The sequence below is a fragment of the Schistocerca cancellata genome, chromosome 9 (genome assembly GCF_023864275.1).
Source record: "Schistocerca cancellata isolate TAMUIC-IGC-003103 chromosome 9, iqSchCanc2.1, whole genome shotgun sequence".
In the NCBI taxonomy this organism is placed as follows: Eukaryota; Metazoa; Arthropoda; class Insecta; order Orthoptera; family Acrididae; genus Schistocerca; species Schistocerca cancellata.
In genome coordinates, this window is record NC_064634.1 from 295,058,887 (window position 1) to 295,078,621 (window position 19,735).

Here is a 19,735-nt window from a genome sequence, read left to right on the forward strand (position 1 = left end):
TGTGAGGTCAGGTGACCTAGGAGGCCAGGGAATTGGACCACCCCTGCCCATCCAGCGATCTGGAAACAGGTGTTCTAGAACATTTTGCACTGTCTGAGCCCAAAGTGGTGGTGCACCATCTTGTTGTAAAACGACTGTAACTTGGCAGCCAGTCAGTTGTGGTAATGCAAACAGCTCCAGTATATCAGAGTAATAGAATTATTTTTTTAAAAAAAAAGACGTTCCACAGTGCCATTAACCATCAAACAACACATTCACTTTCGGGCGGCAACGTGCTTCTTCTCTCACAGTATACGGATTGGTTGTGCCCCAAATGCAAATATTGTGTTTGTTTACCTTACCACACAAGTGAAACGTTTCTGCGCCAGAAAATTCTAGCTTGTTTAGAAAATATCCATCCTTCTGTCTCTAAACGGTAAAGAACGTCCACGGCGAACAGAATACGTTGCGGCTCGCAGTCAGGTTTCAGTGCTTGCAACAACTGCAGTTGCCATGGATACATCTGCACACGTTGCCGAAGGACCCGATGCACTGTCGCTCCACGGATTTGCTGCTCCTGCGACGGTGTCTGAACCGACTTCCGCGGAGAACGTTGAAAAGCCTACCGTATCCGTCCTGTTTCGGGTTCACTTGTTCCATGTCGTCCAGTATGCTTCACATCAACGCTTCCTGTCTGTATAAAACTTCTGTAACACCGGCGTATCGACGTCTGCGACGGTGGGTGTTTCCGATACCATGTCTCGAAGTTCCCTTTGAATCTATTTGTCCGATTTGATCTGAGTGAACCATTCCACACACTGAGCCTCTTCTTCAAGCGTTATCATTATGCTTCACTCACGACAACCTGGAACACATACAAACAAAACTTCTTGAGGTTGTCTGTTACATAAGCGAAACATGGTGCAAATATATGAATTAGTTCTGGTGCTGTCACAAATTGCTGTTGTAGCGTACATTTTGAGAGACACTGTACATTATTACAAAAGGATATTACAAAGAAATGTACTGCAAATGTTCCGAAACAGGATGTCTTTACAGGAAACGTTTCGGAGGTCTGTACGTCTATGATCAGGCAGATTTTCTTAAAATTAACGTAACACAGATGGTGGTTATGTTCTACTTACCGGGCAAATTCTGCTCTGTTTCTCGGTGGTCAAAGACTGTTTCATCGAATCGTATTTACATTAAATCATTTGCTTTGCTTCTTCAAATCCTATGAATAAAACGTAAATATGATTCGGAGAAACAACCATAAACCACCATTAAACGTCAGCAAAAGTACAGAAAATCACGCAAAGAAATCAAGTAATACACTATTACAGAAACTATCATCTTGAGCTGACATTTCTCTACGAAATCTCATTATTTGTGTCTAGGCAAATAGATATTTTTAGAAAATTCTAATTTTTTCCACCTGTGTATGTTTCGGTGATATGTCGTTGTCGTTAGTGGGTGTAGGTAATATGTCAGTACCGTTGATCTTCTTTTATTTTTTTGGTTGCAGTCCCCACATTGTCAAAAATTCTATGATCGAAATACCTCTACGAGAACTCCGTTGCCAAGAAGTATTATTATATTGTTACTCTAGCTGTTATTATTATTATTATTTGCAGCAGTAGGCGAAGTAGTAGTAGTAGTAGTAACAGTTAATCTCCAGTTATTATACATTTTAGTTGGTATCTGTAGTCTACTAATCGACATCACGGTAGAAACAGTCTTCTCGGGTACTCTGTTTCCAGGCCATATTCTTGTTGCAGTCTTCAAACTAAACATTGGGAATACACATAAGCACAATGTCTGCGTTGGGGACTGCCAGCACAATGATTTTGAGTTACAGATTGCTAAAATATTCACAGATTGTTGGAACAGAACGTACTCATCCTTGTTTATACACTGCCTAAAGGAAAATGTAGAGCACCCACAACACTCCCTTCGGGTGGCACTGTAGCCTTGCACACACACAAACACACACACTCATACACACACACACACACACACACACACACACACACACACACACACACACAAACACACACCACCACCACCACCACCACCACCACCACCGGTGGTTATGTAAATAATTAGAGTTACATTTCTCTGTGACAGATGCAACGGGCAACACACTACATTGCTATTCTTAACTGGCGTGGCAGGGTATATGAGGAGGCATAAACAGTGTCACATATTGAGTGATCCTTGAAGGACACGTTGTAACGTTTATTTAAAAAATAACTTGTGTTATCCAAATTTACTGTGTGATGTCTTGTTGAGCAGTCTAACATCGTTTACCAATATAGATTCCAGAATTTAGCTTGTCTGTACCAAGATTACAAAACACACAAAATATTACAAATCGGGCATACCTAATCAACCTATACATTAACTATGATGACAAATACTTGGTTCCTTCATTCAAGAGTCAATAGTGTTAAATTAGTAAGATTCACATTGCGTTGCTGCGTACTTAAAACCATATATACAAAATTTCATTACCTTGCAAAACTGTATTATGCTGTGCCCATAGGACAACAGCTAAATTCCCATAGCTGGCCACTAGCTTTAAAGTCTTACAGCCTACCTTTCACAGAGTGCAACGGCAACTGGTACTGCACACCGTGCGCCCCCACGTACAATCGATTCTGCCACTCAGGCAACATCTTTGGTTCAGTGATGTCAAAGATATAATCTCTTCTATGTATGATAGCCATTTCATATCATTTTTCATGAAATATATTACAAACTCGGGTTCCAGGTACAAGAGGATCCCTCACAACGTAAATGCTTAGTAGCCATGTAAGACAGCGTCATCAATGCAGTTCCTTCTCTAAATCCTCGCACAAACGAAAAAATGACTGACATCGAAATAAGTGTCCAAGGAACAGAAAACAGACTGAAATCACTCAACAGAGGAAAGTCCACTGGACCTAACGGGCTACCAGTTCGATTCTACACAGAGTATGCGAAAGAACTTGACCCCTTCTAACAGCCGTGTCCCGCAAGTCTCTAGAGGAACGGAAGGTTCAAAATGATTGGAAAATATCACAGGCAGTTCCCGTTTTCAAGAAGGGTCGTCGAGAAGATGCGCAAAACTATAGCCCTATGTCTATGACATCGATCTGTTCTAGAATTTTAGAACATGTTTTTTGCTCGCGTATCATGTCATTTCTGGAAACCCAGAATCTACTCTGTAGGAATCAACATCGATTCTGGTAACAGCGATCGTGTGAGACCCAACTTGCTTTATTTGTTCATGAGACCCAGAAGATATTAGATACAGGCTCCCAGGTAGATGCCATTTTCCTTGACTTCCGGAAGGCGGTCGATACAGTTCCGCACTGTCGCCTGATAAAGTAAGAGCCTACGGAATATCAGACCAGCTGTGTGGCTGTATTGAAGAGTTTTTAGCAAACAGAACACAGCATGTTGTTCTCAATGGGAAGACGTCTACAGACGTTAGAGTGGCCTCAGGCGTGCCACAGGGGAGTGTTATGGGACCATTACTTTTCACAATATATATAAATGACCTAGTAGATAGTGTCGGACGTTCCATGCGGCTTTCCGCGGATGATGCTGTAGTATACAGAGAAGTTGCAGCATTAGGAAATTGCTGCGAAATGCAGGAAGATATGCAGCGGCTAGGCACTTGGTGCAGGGAAGTGCAACTGACCCTTAACATAGACAAATGTAATGCATTGCGAATACATAGAAAGAAGGATTCTTTATTATATGATTATATGATAGCAGAACAAACCCTGGTAGCAGTTACTTCTGTAAAATATCTGGGAGTATGCGTACGGAACGATTTGAAGTGGAATGATAATATAAAATTAATTGTTGGTAAGGTGGTGCCAGGTTGAGATTCATTGGGAGAGTCCTTAGAAAATGTAGTCCATCAACAAAGGAGGTGGCTTACAAAACACTCTTTCGACCTATGCTTGAGTATTGCTCATCAGTGTGGGATCCGTACCAGGTCGGGTTGACAGAGGAGATAGAGAAGATCCGAAGAAGAGCGGCGCGTTTCGTCACAGGGTTATTTGGTAAGCGTGATAGTGTTACGGAGATGTTTAGCAAACTCAAGTGGCAGACTCTGCAAGAGAGGCGCTCTGCATCGCGGTGTAGCTTGCTGCCCATGTTTCGAGAGGGTGTGTTTCTGGATGAGGTATCGAATATATTGCTTCCCCCTGCTTATACCTCCCGAGGAGATCAAGAATGTAAAATTAGAGAGATTCGAGCACGCCTTTCCGGCAGTCGTTCTTCCCGCGAACCACTCGCGACTGGAACAGGAAACGGAGGTAATGACAGTGGCACGTAAAATGCCCTCAGCCACACACCGTTGGGTCGCTTGCGAAGTATAAATGTAGATGTAGATGTAGAATGCCTGACCGTTTGAAAGAGGCCTCACCGTGAGTCTCAATTTGGTGGCTGGTCTAATCCTGCTATATCCAGAGATGTGGCGAATTCGAACGTGACAGTGGCCCGATGTTGGACTGCATGGCAGCGTGAAGGGCATGCTCGTCGTCAAGGCTCCGATAGACCGTATCTGACCACCACAAGGAGGGACTGCCTTTCGGAGCACCAAGGACATCATAACCCCTTCACATCTATGCCTGCTATTCGAGAACAAGTAATGGAGTCCCTACAACACTCTTTGTCGTTCCGCACCATTGATAGGAGACCAACAGCAGAAGGCTAGGGCATTACCGTTTCACGTGTAGGCTGTAGCTAACACAACAACAGAAACGGCTGGATTTGGTTCCGTGACCGGAAGGAATCGACTGTTGATGAATCACAACGCACTGTGTTCAACGACGAATCGCGGTTCTGCTCTACTATGGATGACCAACGTCGGCGAGTATGACGGCCACCTGGACAGCGGTCCCATTCTTCCAGTGTTCTGGAGAGCTACAACGGGGTTATGCTGGCGTCGTAGGGTGGGGAGCCACCAGGTATGGCGTCAGGGCTTCGTAGTAAGTCATGGACATCCTCCGTGATATTTTCTTTAAGGAGAATGTAAAAAGGCATCAAGATGAGCAACTGTATTGACTATGATAATGATCGAGGACTCGAATTATGATTTTATATCATTTATAGATACAAATCTTGTGTTACCTCTAATGCAGCAGTACCGTGATGCTGTTTATCAACTGGCTGTGCTCGTCCACACATGTCCGCAGCTCGTGGTCTCGCGGTCGCATTCTCGCTTCCCGAGCACGGGGTCCCGGGTTCGATTCCCAGCGGGGTCAGGGATTTTCACCTGCCTCGAGATAGCTGGGTGTTTGTGTTGTCCTCATCATTTCACCATCATCCATTAAAGTGGTGAGATTGGACTGAGCACAGGTTGGGAATTTGTATGGGCGCTGATGACCGCTCAGTTGACAACCCCACAAATCAAACATCATCATCATTATCATCGTCCACACACAGTTCGTGTCTCCATAAACTGTCTATGTTATGCTGAGGTACTCGTGTGATCAGCAAGATCTCCAGATATGCCCCCGATAGAGGATGTGTGGGACCAGCTTGGACGTCACCTCCGTGCCAGTGCCCGTTTTCAAAATAACAAAGACCAGTTACAACAGTTGGGGGGCCAGCTTTCCTCACGAGAGGACACGGTCGCCTTATGGCATCCTTTCCAGTCTAATCGGCGCATACCTGCGAGCCGGAAGGGGTGCAATGACATGTTGAGAAGTGGGCGCCTACTGCAAAGTTCTTCGTAAAAATGAGTCGAATTTGTAGTCACTTAAATAATATCACATACCCTCTCAACACGTGAAGTTTCATATCATTTCCTCCTATCTCAGGCAGAGTACTTTAGATTCTCCAGAAGTTATGAGGGCACAGCAAAACATGTACGAGGATTTTAAGTTCTGACATGGCGGTATTACTAAAGGTGTTAAGGGAGAATGGGCAGCTCTTGGGGAAAGGATGAATCATCAGTGCGGAATGCTGGTGGGCTAGCAGTTTTCATTCGCAGCCGCAGGACACGGGCCGTCGAGATGGGGCGTGCCTCCGGCGGTCAGTGGAATGCGCGGGGGAGGCGGCGTTCCGCACGCACCTGACGTCACGTCACGACACGCACAGCAACACGCGTGCGTGCACGCACACGGCTCTCTCCGCCGCGACGGCCTTCCTCTGCGCTTCGGCGGTCATCGACTTCTCAGTGTCCATTCGTGACCAGCTACCTGGCATTCAAGGGACCCTTTGTGTTACAGTGCCATGAGGGACAGAAACAATGGAACTGTTCAACCTTCCGTGTCGAAGTTCTGTTTCGTTAGTAATGGATATTCTTTTGTCTTATCATACACCAAACTTGTGGATGTCATACTTTACCTAAATCATAAGGTGAAATATAATGCCACCGATCAATCTCTATAGACTGTACGCAGAGGGATGGAGTTAGCAGGAACACGAAAGTAGTGAGTCGATCAGAGCAAGGTTTACGGGCACCAGAGCTTCGATTTTTCGTATGATAAGAGAGCATTTAAGGCAACTGTGAAAGTTACAGCTGTCACCGTAGCGACAACTAGGAAAATTCTTCGTTTGGCAGCATATTTGGACACCTCCATAGCGCACTAATGAACAATGAAAGGTCAGTAATGTGTACACGGCTCCCGATGTAGTGCAATGTGATGTGACTCACAGTGTGGGTGAGACTTCCGACTTTATGGTACTTCAGTGGCTTGCGATTTGGGTGTCTCACATTTTACAGTAAGTAGAGCGTAGTGGCTATGTCGTGTTTGAGGGAGAATGAAAAAGGGGAGCAAACAGCAGTTGTCGCCGAACTTTGTCGTCATCCGTCTCATCATGAACAGTATCCGACATCTTTTAAGACATTAATGCATAATTTTATGGTCAGCAACCGGGTGAAGACCTCCCCACGTCCACCCCACCCCAACTGCACTGATAACAAGTGCCGTTTTGCCACTTACCTGATAGTGATTCTCACAGTAGAGGTGTACATGTTTAAGGCGTTGAAGTTTTGTTTGTGAGCAACAGGCTTCACGTTCCTCGTCCCGTCATACGGGTTGACTTTTGTGGCTAAGGCCAATACCGGGAGGGTACCTTAGAAAACAAGACGTCCTATTTCCTTCCCCATTTCTGAACCACCCGGTGTTGTTCGTTGTCTGAAATGACATCACAACTGATGGGGCATTATAAGACTCTAATTTTCATTCCCTGAATTTTATGTTTATACGTCTGGTCAGACACAAACGAAGTGGATGCTGAAGTGCATAATTCCTAGGACGGTGCATACAAGCAGTATTACTCATAACGTGACAAAACACGATGACCAGACTGTCAGGTCAAACTCCTGGCATACAGAAAAAGGAAACTGCTCTCTGCATCTTTTACTGGGGTTCGACGCGCAAAAGCGTTCGCACGACTCTACAATTGAAAGTTTCGTCGGTCTAGGTCCAGAGGAAGTGTACGCCAAATAGCTAGTCCATTGTTTTTCTATCGCAGTCTTTCGTAGATTCTGTTATGTAGAAGTCGATTTCCATTATCACTGAAATAAGCGAATGATATGAAGAACACGTTTCGTCGCACTGATGAAGACACAGCTTCTAGTAGATTGGCGGAGTATTCTCTGAATAAGCACTGTAGATTCATCTGTTGAGCTTGGCTGAAAGAAAACGACGGCTCAAGCATTCACAGAAAAATCTTAAGGATGCCTAGCTTCGGCGGTTGCTTGTGGACTGCTGGCACCACTTACGTAATTTATAATCTGATCACATAGTAGAAAATGAGTTCTAACATAAAAATAAAGTGTTCGAGGTCCCATCTCCAAACAAAATTATCTACATACATAAGACATGTCTCCCTAAAGTTTGACCGTACCTTTCGCTCCGTTTACTGTTCCATTCGCGAATGGTACTTAGGAAGGAGGACTGTAAATAAACCTAAGCATGAGCTGGTATTTCTCTGATTTTTCCTTCATAGCCATTTCGAGAGAAATGTGTGGGAAGAAGACAAATCTTCCCTGATTCTTCTTGGAACGGACATTCCCGGTATTTTAACTCTAATACTCACCGTGCTGAGCACCAACAACTCAGCAGCAGTGTCTGAGTCGTAGCCGATGGGACGCTAAGCCCTAATCCCTCTTTCCTCCATTACTCGCCTACATTACGTGATCAAAGATAATTGAACACCTATTACGGACTTTAATGTGAGCTGTGCGTACCCTTAGCCTTCACAAAGTCTTCAGCTCTGATGGAGAAATTTGGAGAAATTTTTAACGACGTTTCTGAATCTGTAGAAGAATGACAGCCCATTCTTCGTCCATAGCCGATACCAGAAAAGGTAGTAATGATGGACTCTGGGGTCTGGAACGGATTCGAAGTCCTAACTCATCCCGAAAGTCTTTCACTGGGTCATATTCTGAGCAGGGAGGCCCATTCAAACAACATCCTTGTCCACAAACCATCGTTTCACAGATGCCCCCTTCTCACAGGGTGCATTGTCAAGCTGTTACATACACTCATGGTCTCCGAACAGTTTGTCTACTGTTCATAGAACCCATTGCTGTAAATTGTGTTCATGTCATTCCTCATTTATCCTTTTCTTAAGCTTAATAATGGGACCATACCCTAACGGCGAAAAACGCTCCCATAAAGAAACACCACCTCCTCGGTGCTTCACTGTTGGCACTTCCCACGATGGCAGGTTCGCCAGGAATTCGCCTAACTCAAACCTTTCCGTCGGATTGCCTCAGAGTATCATCCGCATTGCTCGACAGTGCCTATTTGTCAGTAAATGAGGGCTACCTGCTTTTCGTTTAGGTTTGGTTGTTAATTCGCGCATCCGTGTCATAAACACAATTTCAACAATACACTTGGGCAGCTTTAGAAGAGTTGAAGTGCCCCTGATGGACATGTTTCTCAGGTGTCATCAAATGACTAGTGTCCGCAGCTCATGGTCTACTGCCTCTGGATCACGTCGTCCCGGGTTCGATTCCCGGCCGTGTTGGGGATTTTCTCTGCCTCGGGACTGGGTGTTTGTGTTATCCTCATCATTTCACCATCATTCTTCAAAGTCGCTGGATTGGACTGAGTAAAGATTGGACGAAGATGACCACGGAGTTGAGCGCCCCACAGACCAATCATAATCCAGTGATAGTTCCACGTTCAACGTCATTGTACTCTCCTGAAAGACGCATTCTGCTGTTACTTCATCTTTACTGGCAACACAGTATTCCCTGCTTCCTTTTATAGTGCTGGGTCCTGCTCTAGTGACATCTCGCGGTCTCGTGCTAATTTAGAACATCTTGTGTGTGTTATATAGTGGTGTCCAGATGCATTTGAACAGATGGAGTTCGTCGCTAAGTTGAGAAGTGGGCATGTGGATAATATAGAGGACAAATAAGGAGACTATCCTCACTAGTCCCCCTATACAGAAAGGCCAGCCTACCTTTTGCATCAGCAAGAATTCTTAATTTTGATGTGAAAAGAAATTGGCACAGACAAGCATTGTTTGGTTTCAAAAGCCGTACCTGCGAACGCTTCGAAAAATACCTGCGAATGCTACGAAAATCATAAAGTAACATTCTAAAAAAATTCAACGATCACATTCCCTTTTTATAAACTGGTATCATGGTACCTTTTTTTATTTCGTCCAGAGTACCGTATCTATACGAAGATAAATCCAGTGATATAAGTCTTTTGTAGGTATGACAATAAAATGCGGTATAAAAATACACTGGGCGCAGTGACTTGGTGCAGTTGTTGCTGCATTTAGGACGGGGTGCCGCCCAGAAGTGTATTCCACAATCCATTCTCGGTCGATGTTGGTGTAAACATAACGTATATATAATCCCGGAGGCGATAGTTTCTCTGGAGAATGTTGCAAGCTTCCGGGCGGAGCTGTATTTAAACGGGCGCAAAACACCTCAGGAATACCTGAATTTGATAAAGTGTTCACCATGATTTACGCGGATCTACAAAAGAGTCATATGACTGAATTTGTCTTGCTCAGAAACATTATTCTCACTATTCTGATGGTAAGATATGCCGTAGTTGGTTTCTTAATGATATTGACCACTACAACCTTTTAGAATGTTTCATTCATGTGATTTTCGCTAGCGTAAGTACAGAAGGTGAAAGAATCCTTATGGTGAATAGTTCTCCCATTCGGATGTGTTCCTGTTGTTTTGATTTACTTGAAGTCAATTTCGAAGCAGCTAAGGCTTCAACTTCCGCCTCTTGAGGACTGTGATCGATGTGATTTACCGCTACAAGTATTATCCGTTAATGAACTCTTAGTCTCCTCTAGTATGGTAGCGGTGAGTCTAAAGTCCGTGAGCCTTGTAGTTACATCACTAAAGGATGCTGGGGTACATTAACAGGATGTAACGTACTTGCAGTGCCAAATCACAGTCACTAAAGCGCCTCAATATAAGCCGTGCTTGCTTCGAAATCAATTGAAAATAAATAAAAAAACACAATAATCTCAACTGGATGGAAGAAATTTAGGTAGGCAATAGACTTTTACAAAACAACACTTTCTCACATTTAGTCACATTTATTTTCCAATGCTTATCGGTACTACGCGTTTTATCATATTAATGGCCTCATGATAAGCCTAAATGCAGCATGTAGCTGAACATGTGCCAACAAATATGGGAAAGCAAGCATGACTGAAGCTGAGCTAGCGTCATTTTATACATTTCATGCTACAGTCAGAGGCTTAAGCGAGTTTCATGCATAACATATAAATTTAGAACATCCCTTATCCTTCACAACAAAAAATGTCACTACTAACACTCCCAATTTCCAGCCCTACAAACGCAAAAAAGAAAACATCCAACTTCTGCCTGACACATTTCTGTAGCATTAAATTTAACATAGTTCCTGTAAATTCCAGACTTGTATGGGATTCTCTGCATATTTACTTTCCTGGTGTACAAAACGTGGCATATATGAGTTTATTTATTTGTTTGTTATTGGCTGTTAGCATACGTAAATATCATCACGAATGAAATGGGTTTCAAAAATATCAAAGTAACATTTTACTAACTTCGTATATACATTTTAGGGGATGGGGCCTCCCGGCCAACAATGCCACACGATCGTTTCAATGTTGTTGGAGACATACAATTATAACACCAGATATAAATTTATGGCTATACACTTGTTGCCTCAAGACTTTTAATTCAGGTATTTCATTGCTTTCAACGTCAATCATTTCTCTTACATTTTTGTGCCTTCTTATGCTATAAGCAGGGCTACGGTGACATATGCACTCCTGGTTGTATCCCCAAAAACTGAGGTAGCGGAAAGCAACAGGCAGTGACCAAGACTCACGAACTCCTTTAAAAAATTGATTCTACTTTTCTGAAAGAACTTGCACTGAAACAGAATGTCATTTACAGAATCGCATGTGAGTTGTGTCTCCCTATTGGCAGTAGGCTGTGTCCAAAATACCGATTTTAAGTAATCAAGCGTGGAAGGAAATGTGACTGAGACGCAGTCTTTCATTGGAAACTTGTTTTTCTCGATTTTCTGGACTTTGCACAGCATGGTTGTCTTGACACGGACAGCTGTAAACTTGCATAGTTTCTACCTCTTGTTTTTCAACTTTTGTTCCATTCTTTCAGCGACGAGAGAATCGCTCGTTGTTTTATTTTCAGGAGGTATGGTGGGTATGGTTGATTTATGCCCATGTGTCATAGGCTCCTAACAGCTTCTTTTGCTAGTCTTTCTGCTGATTTTATTTAGTGCGAGAATATTTGATCCAACCGAATTCTATTATTTGATCACTGCACTTAATGATAGTGATCTGTCAGTTCCAGAATATATTTATTTGTTATTTTGTTCCAATTCCTGTAACTGATTGAGCCAAGAACAGTATGGAAGTCGATAGTTATTATTGCTATGGCGATTTTGGGGAAGATGGTTGAAATGGCTCTAACCACTATGGGACTAAATATCTGAGGTCATCAGTCCCCTAGATTTAGAACTACTTGAACCTAACTAATCTATGGACATCACACACATCCAGGCCCGAGGCAGGCTTCGAACTTGCGACCGTAGCAGCCGCGTGGTTCAGCACTCAAGCGCCTAGAACCGCTCGGCCACAGCGGCCTGCTTTTGGGAAGACTATAAGTTTTACTGCCTCCATAAGTGCGAATGTTTCAATTTTCATTTCTTCCGTAGTTTGTGGACATACGAAAGGCACTCATTGTGATATTACGTGAACGTTTTTCATGGGTCTGTATATGACTCAGTGTAACGCGCCTAATTTTGTTCGAGGTACAATGCAAATGAAAAGTGTCACTAACTCTTTTTGTTTTAGTGGATAAATCGACATACACTATATGATCATAACCATCCGGGGTGGAGTTATTGGATACCACGTGAGCAACATATCCATCAGTGATATTTCAGCTCTTCTAAAGGTGCGCAGGTCGACTATTGGTGATGTGATGTGGTTGTGAAGCGGAAACGAGAAGGAACAATCACAGATAGGCCCAAACCAGGCAGACCTCATATGCTGACAGTCAACACCGTCGAGCACTGCGGAGAATGACTATGAAATATCGCACAGAATCTGCGGAAAGAATCACTTGTGAGCTGCACAGTACTGCCAGCAGTCCAGTTACCACAATGAGTTAAAAATAAAGGGGTTCAATGGCTGAGCAGCTGCTCGTAAGCGACTCGTTTCTGTAGTCACTGCTACGCGACGTTGGAGGTGGTGTAAAGAACAACGCCAAAGAACAGTGAATCACTGGAGACGAGTGATTTGGAGCGATAAACCACGCTATACCGCGCGACAATTACATGGAAGGGTTTAGGTTAGTGGAAAGTCTGAAGAAAGTTACCTGCCATAATGTGTTGTGTCCAGGAGGAGAATGTGTTATGCGTTGGGGGCGTTTGACATGATTGGGGTATGGTTTCCTTAATGCACTTCAGAGAACGCTAAATGCGGAAAGATATGAACACACACTACACCAGTGTGCACAGCGTTCAGTAGAGGAACAGTTCGGAGACGATGACTGCATCAGTATGACAGTACGCCCCGCCACAGAGCAGCATCTGTGAGGCGATGGTTTTTGGGCAATAAAGTTTCTGAAATAATCTGGCCTGTCCAAGGCCCCTATCTGAACACTATGCGAAACCTTTGGGATGCGTTATAACGTCGAATTCGCTCCAGACCCTAGCTCCTAGCTTCACACCTTCTTTCGTTTCGGCTCTTGAGGAAGAATAGGTTGCTATTCCACCACAGATATTCATATCCCTCACTGAAAGAGTACCTAGCAGAGTTCAAGCCGTTGTAGGGACTAAGGATGGACACAACCCATATTAATATCAACTATTTGTGTCCGGATACTTTTGATCTGATAGTGTAAGGTAAGATGGGACTAAATGAATCGTTTTGCCTTTTTGGGCCCAAAATGTGTGGTAAACTACCGGTGTAAAATTGTAATGGCGAATAGACCACAATTATAATTTTTGTATGATAAAGCTACAGTGCTACTGGTAAGCATTTCTGAGTATAAGGTCGGGGTCCACGAAACTCTTCTTCTCCTGACGTTTCGTACAGAACTGCGCTGGTTGCCGACTAAGGGGTCGGAAGTCTGAGAGCAACATACGTACTGAAGAAAATGGGGGAGTGGAAGGAGTTACACGTGATAAGCAGAGATGATCCTTGGCAAAGAGAAAACTTAACTATCGGTTATCGTCTTGTCAAATGCAAGAAGCTGCTCAGCTATTCACCAGAGCTATTGTCCATATGGCGGTAAGTCTCTTCTTTCCTATTAAAATTAGCCCTATGTTTACAATTTTCCATTGGCTTCTCTAAATAGCCGTCGTCGAAGATAAAATTTTTGTTTCAGAAAATTTCACTTCGTGACTTCCTGGCTGTTTTCCCTAGTCGGCAAAAACGTTTGTGTTTCCTTAGACGTGTATTCATGCTTCTCTTCCCAATATAAACTTTGCCATACGTACACGGATTTTATATACGCCACAAGCTGATAAAAGAGGGCGTTTGTCCTTCACAGACTGGAGTGCTTGACCTATTTTCATTCGTTGGTCTAAAAACCGGTCTACTGTCATGTTTCTGCAAAATCTTTCCCAAGTGACCTGTTCCTTTTTTTTATTAAAAGGGAGAGAAACTGTATTCTTCCATCGTTGTTTTTCATACTTGTCTTTTGGCCTTCCGTTATTTGGTCGTAGCGTTCTGTTTACTTCTTTCCCCGAGTAGCTATTTCTTTCGAAAGCCTGCCTTACATATTTTAATTTGGCGTTCAGGTATTCAGGCACACAAATCCTTTTGGCTCTGTCTGCAAGACTTTTAATGACGCTTCTCTTTTGCCGTGAATGGTGATTAGAGTTCTTACGTATGAATCTGTCCGAGTGCGTTACCTTTCGAAAAACCATATGTTCCAAAATTCCATCGATCTGCATCATAACAAAACACTAGGAACAGAAGAGCTTCGTGGACCACAACTTTATATCGCGAAAAGTTTACCAGCAGCAATGTCATACAGTCGTGAAAGTCTTCATTCTAACGCCATAAAGGTACATTGCTGAAGTAGTGCTCGAGGGAATTGACATCATGAATCCTGGAGCGCTGTCCATAAATCAGTAAGAGTACGAGAGGGTGGAGATCTCTTCTGAACTAAAAGTTGCACAGCATCTCAGATATGCTCAATAATGTTCATGTCTAGGGAGTTTGGTGGCCAGCGGAAGTGTTTATACTCGTAGTGTTCCTGGAGGCACACTGTAGCAATTCTGGACATGTAGGGTTTCGCATTATCCTACAGGAATTGCCCAAGTCTGTCGGAATGCACAGTGGATATGAATGGATGCAGGTCATCAGACAGGTTGCTTACGTACGTGTCACCCGTCAGAGGCGTATCTAGACGTACCACGGGTCGCATATCACTCCAACTACGGACGCCGCACATTATTACAGAGCCCCCACCATCCTGAACAGTCCCCTGCTGACATGCAGGGTCCATTAATTCATGGGGTTGTCTCCTTACTCGTACACGTCCATCCACTAGATACAATATGAAACGAGACTCATTCTACCAGGCAACATGTTTCCAATCATCAACAGTCCAATGTCGATGTCGGCGAGCCCAGTCGAGGCGTAAAGCTTTGTGTCGTACAGTCATCAAGGGTAAACGAGTGGGCCTTCGACTCCGCTCAAATGGCTCTGAGCACTATGGGACTTCTACGGTCATCAGTCCCCTAGAACTTAGAACTACTTAAACCTAACTAACCTAAGGACAGCACACAACACCCAGCCATCACGAGGCAGAGAAAATCCCTGACCCCGCCGGGAATCGAACCCGGGAACCCGGGCGTGGGAAGCGAGAACGCTACCGCACGACCACGAGATGCGGGCGCCTTCGACTCCGAAAGCCCATATCGATTATGTTTCGTTGAATTGTTCGCACGCTAACATTTGTTGATGGTCTAGCATTGAAATCGGCAGCAATTTGCGGAAGAGTTGATTTTCTGTCACGCTGAACGATTCTATTCAGCTGTCGTTGGTCCAGTTAGTGCAGGATCTTTTTCCAGCCGCAGTGATGTCGGAGATTTCAAGTTTCACCGGATTCCTGACGTTCACAGTACGAGAATGGTTCAAATGGCTCTGAGCACTATGGGACTTAACCTCTGAAGTCACCAGACCCCTAGAACTTAGAACTACTTAAACCTAACTAACCTAAGGACATCACACACATCCACGCCCGAGGCAGGATTCGAACCTGCGACCGTAGCAGTCGCGCGGTTCCGGACTGAAGCGCCTAGAACCTCTCGTCCACAATGACCAGCTTTCTCGGTACGCTTGTGAAGTCGTGTCACTGGGGCTTCCCGTGAGGTAGACCGTTCGCCGGGTGCAAGTCTTTCGAGTTGACGCCACTTCGGCGACTTGCGCGTCGATGGGGTTGAAATGATGATTATTAGGACAACACAACACCCAGTCCCTGACCGGAGAAAATCTCCAACTCACCCGGGAATCGAACCCGTGCCCTTAGGACTGACATTCTGTCGCGCTGACCACTCAGCTACCAGGAGCGGACCGCTTGTGAAGTGGTCGTACGGGAAAATCCCCGCTTCATTGCTGCCTCGAAGGTGCTGTGTCCCATCACTCGTTCGCCGACTATAAATCTTAAATCTTGATAACCTGCCACGGTAGCAGCTATAACCGACCTAACAACTGCACAAGGCACTTGTTGACTTACAAACGCGTTGCCCATCGCAGCGCCGTATTCTGCCTAGCCGGGAACGGTTCCTGGCGCTTTAGTCCTGAACCGCGCTGCTGCTACGGTCGCAGGTTCGAATCCTGCCTCGAGCATGGATGTGTGTGATGTTCTTAGGTTAGTTAGGTTTAAGTAGTTCTAACTCCAGGGGACTGATTACCTCAGATGTTACCGAGCGGTTCTGGGCGCTACAGTCTGGAACCGCGCGACCGCTACGGTGGCAGGTTCGATTCCTGCCTCGGCCATGGATATGTGTGATGTCCTTAGGTTAGTTAGGTTTAAGTAGTTCTAAGTTCTAGGGGACTGATGACCTCAGAAGTCAAGTTCCATAGTGCTCAGAACCATTTGAACCATTTTTTGAACCTCAGATGTTATGTCCCATAGTGCTTGGAGCCATTTGAACCATTTGTATTCTGCCTGTTTAGTATCTCTGTATTTGAACTCGCTTGCCTATACCAGTTTCTTTGGTTCTTCAGTGTATTTTGAAAAAACGTCTTGTCGGTTGTGCACGGCCTGTCTAGCAACGGTCCTGTAAGATAATGTCGTCCAGGATGCGCACATGGGCTGAGCAGTGGAATATTTTCTTGTTTTTCCTACACAGCCATATTATTCAGAAGGCACAACCCTACCCTGATTAGAAGTACAATTTTGTAGGCGCTGTGACAGTCATTGTATTGTATTGTATGTTAACCGGGGACCTAGAAACGACGGAGAGGCTCCGTCACCACCGCAGCCGCAGTGGTCCACAACCCCACGACGACTACCGCAGTCCACTTCACCCCTCCGCCGCCCCACACCGAACCTAGAGTTATTGTGCGCTTCGGCCCCGGTGAGGCCCCCAGGGAACGTCTCACACCAGACGAGTGTAACCCCTGCATTTGCGTGGTAGAGCAATGGTTGTGTACGCGTACGTGGAGAACTTGTCTGCGCAGCATCCGCCGACATAGTGTAACTGGGGCAGAATAATGGGAACCAGCCCGTATTCGCCGATGCAGATGGAAAACTGCCTAAAAACCACCCACAGACTGGCCGGTTCACCGGACCTCAACGGAAATCCGCAGGACGGATTGGTGCCGGGGACCAGGCGCTCCTTCCCGCCCGTAAAGCCGTGCGTTAGACCGCACGGCGAACCTGGCGGGCTGTGATAGTCATGTTGCAGCATTGGAAGGACCAAAGATCGGTGTAGCTGGCCGGAGTGGCCGAGCGGTTCTAGGCGCTACAGTCTGGAAACGCGCGACCGCTACGGTCGCAGGTTCGAATCCTGCCTCGGGCATGGATGTGTGTGATGTCCTTAGGTTAGTCAGGTTTAAGTAGTTCTAAGTTCTGGTGTGCTGATGACCTCAGCAGTTAAGTCCCATAGTGCTCAGAGCCATTTGAATTTACGCAGTGCTGGCACCACATGTGGGAGACGCGTCTGCACAGTGTGGGTACACTGGTTCCAGTTCCGAGGTGTCGACGCGACGGCGTGGAGCGGGGTTCAGCCGGGCCGCCTCGGACGCAACGCCGCGTGGGCCGGCGGGGATTGAGCCGTCGCGCCCTGAGGACGCGGGACGCCCACGCGCGCCCGTCGCGCTCAGGAATTAATCGCCACGCGGCCGGAGAGCAACAACGCCAGGCCGCAGCCGGGCCACAAGTCATCACGCTAGCGCCGCGCGCCGTCGCTGCACACACACAGCCTCCCAGCCTTTCCGAAACCGGAGCCATCCATATTAACTCGTTTCGGGTCCGCGCGCGTAGAACTCTTACCGCCGACCTCCTCGGGGCCGAGGAGGTGCGCGCACGAGACGGCCGCGAGAGTTTGTCGCGTCGGAAATATATTACGCGATAAATTCAATTTATTATTCAAATATTGTACTATTACATTCACAGTAAGAGGAAGTAATTACGCGCATAAATCGCGGGGTGACGCGGGAGCGCGTTCCCGCTATGCAAATGTGCGTCGGTAAAACTGAGCCGGGCCGGCAGCGCGACCCGTCTCACCTTGTCGCGGCGACAGCACTGCTCGGCAGCGTCGGATAAATTTGTAGCGCGACGGCTGGAGCGCGGACATAGCGCGGCCGTGTAGGCGTGGCGGCGCGGGGCGCCCCGCAGTGGCCGAGCAACGGCCGACCGCGCTCGCCTACCTGTTGACCCAGCGCCACCTGCCGCTGCTACCTTCCTAGGACCTTCCTCACTCCCACGCCATCCCTTAAGTGTAGTCACGATGGTTGTGTTCTAACCGGTGGTGGTCCAACACATCCGTGGTTGAGGCTGATAGAGGGCAGTAGATAATTTCATAGGCATTTCTCTAGTAATTTGCTTTAATGAACTTCGTAAGCGATTTTGTACTGTTTGAAATTATAAGTGTGCAGTGTCATCAGAGATGCTGTGTCGCCTGGAAGCTTGCTTGGACCATTTCTACCTTGCAAGATGCGCGCGAGATGATGCACATTGTTAATCGTGAGATGAACAGGGGACTTGATGGTGTAAGAAGGCTGTATAGGTTTTTTTATTGGTAACGCCACGTAGCGCTGTGTATGAAAATCACTGGCTGTGCTGTGCGCAGTCTGTCGCTGGCTTGCATTGTTGTTGACTATTGTAGTGTTGGGCAGTTGGCTGTTAACAGCGCGTAGCGTTGCGCAGTAGGAGGTGCGCCGGCAGCAGTGGTGGATGTGGGGAGTGAGATGGCGGAGTTTTGAGAGCGGATGATCTGGCCAGAGACAGTGGATACACCGATTTCCGTGAGATCACCAAAGGTAAGCGATGTCGGGCATGGTCGGCACTTGGATGGGTGACCATCCAGGCCGCCATAGGCTGTTGCCATTTTTCGGGGTGCACTCAGCCTCGGGATGCCAGTTGAGGAGCTACTCGACCGAATAGTAGCGGCTTCGGTCAAGAATACCATCATAACGAGCGGGAGAGCGGTATGCTGACCCCACACCCCTCCTATCCGCATCTTCCTTTGAGGATGACACGGCGGTCGGATGGTCCCTGTAGGCCACTCGTGGCCTGAAGACGGAGAGTGAGAGCAACTGATTTCAGATTTTGTACATTATTGACACAGCCTGTAGTTGCGCATTCTCGGTGCAGACATCCAGAGACTTGAGTACAGGAAAAGATGAACAGCCATGCATAATTTTCCGTTTCAATATGGAGTAGTAATAACTGGTTAGTATTTAACGTCATTTTTATAAGTTGTATTTGCAAAAAGATCTATTTTGAACTTAAAGAGTACTAATTTTGTCCACTCAAGAACTCTAACTTTGTGTATTAATGTTTGCGAGGCAAAAGTAAAACAATTAAATATATGATTTTCTAATCAGAAAACTAATTGCATTTGATATTATAATTCATCCGAAGTCGTTGTCCGCATCCAAAGTCTATGCCATAGTACGTTTTACGAGTTATATTCGACTCGCTTTCGAGGCAACACTAGTGTCACTGTGTTTCCATTATGCAACAGGTAAGCCACAGTTAAATAACAAAAAAAAAGGAACACTGTGTTTTTCCAGGACCAATTTATTAGTTTAAAAGCTTGATGATGTA

General features: G+C 45.6%; 1 long non-coding RNA gene across 1 annotated transcript in view; it reads right to left on the reverse strand.

The window, feature by feature from the left end:
• Window positions 1–752: 752 nt before the first annotated feature.
• Window positions 753–19,735, reverse strand: part of LOC126101075 (uncharacterized) — a 146,049-nt gene continuing 127,066 nt past the window's right edge. Inside the window, exon 3 of the long non-coding RNA XR_007522253.1 lies at window positions 753–844. This is a non-coding gene — a long non-coding RNA (uncharacterized LOC126101075). The remainder of the gene's footprint in view (window positions 845–19,735) is intronic.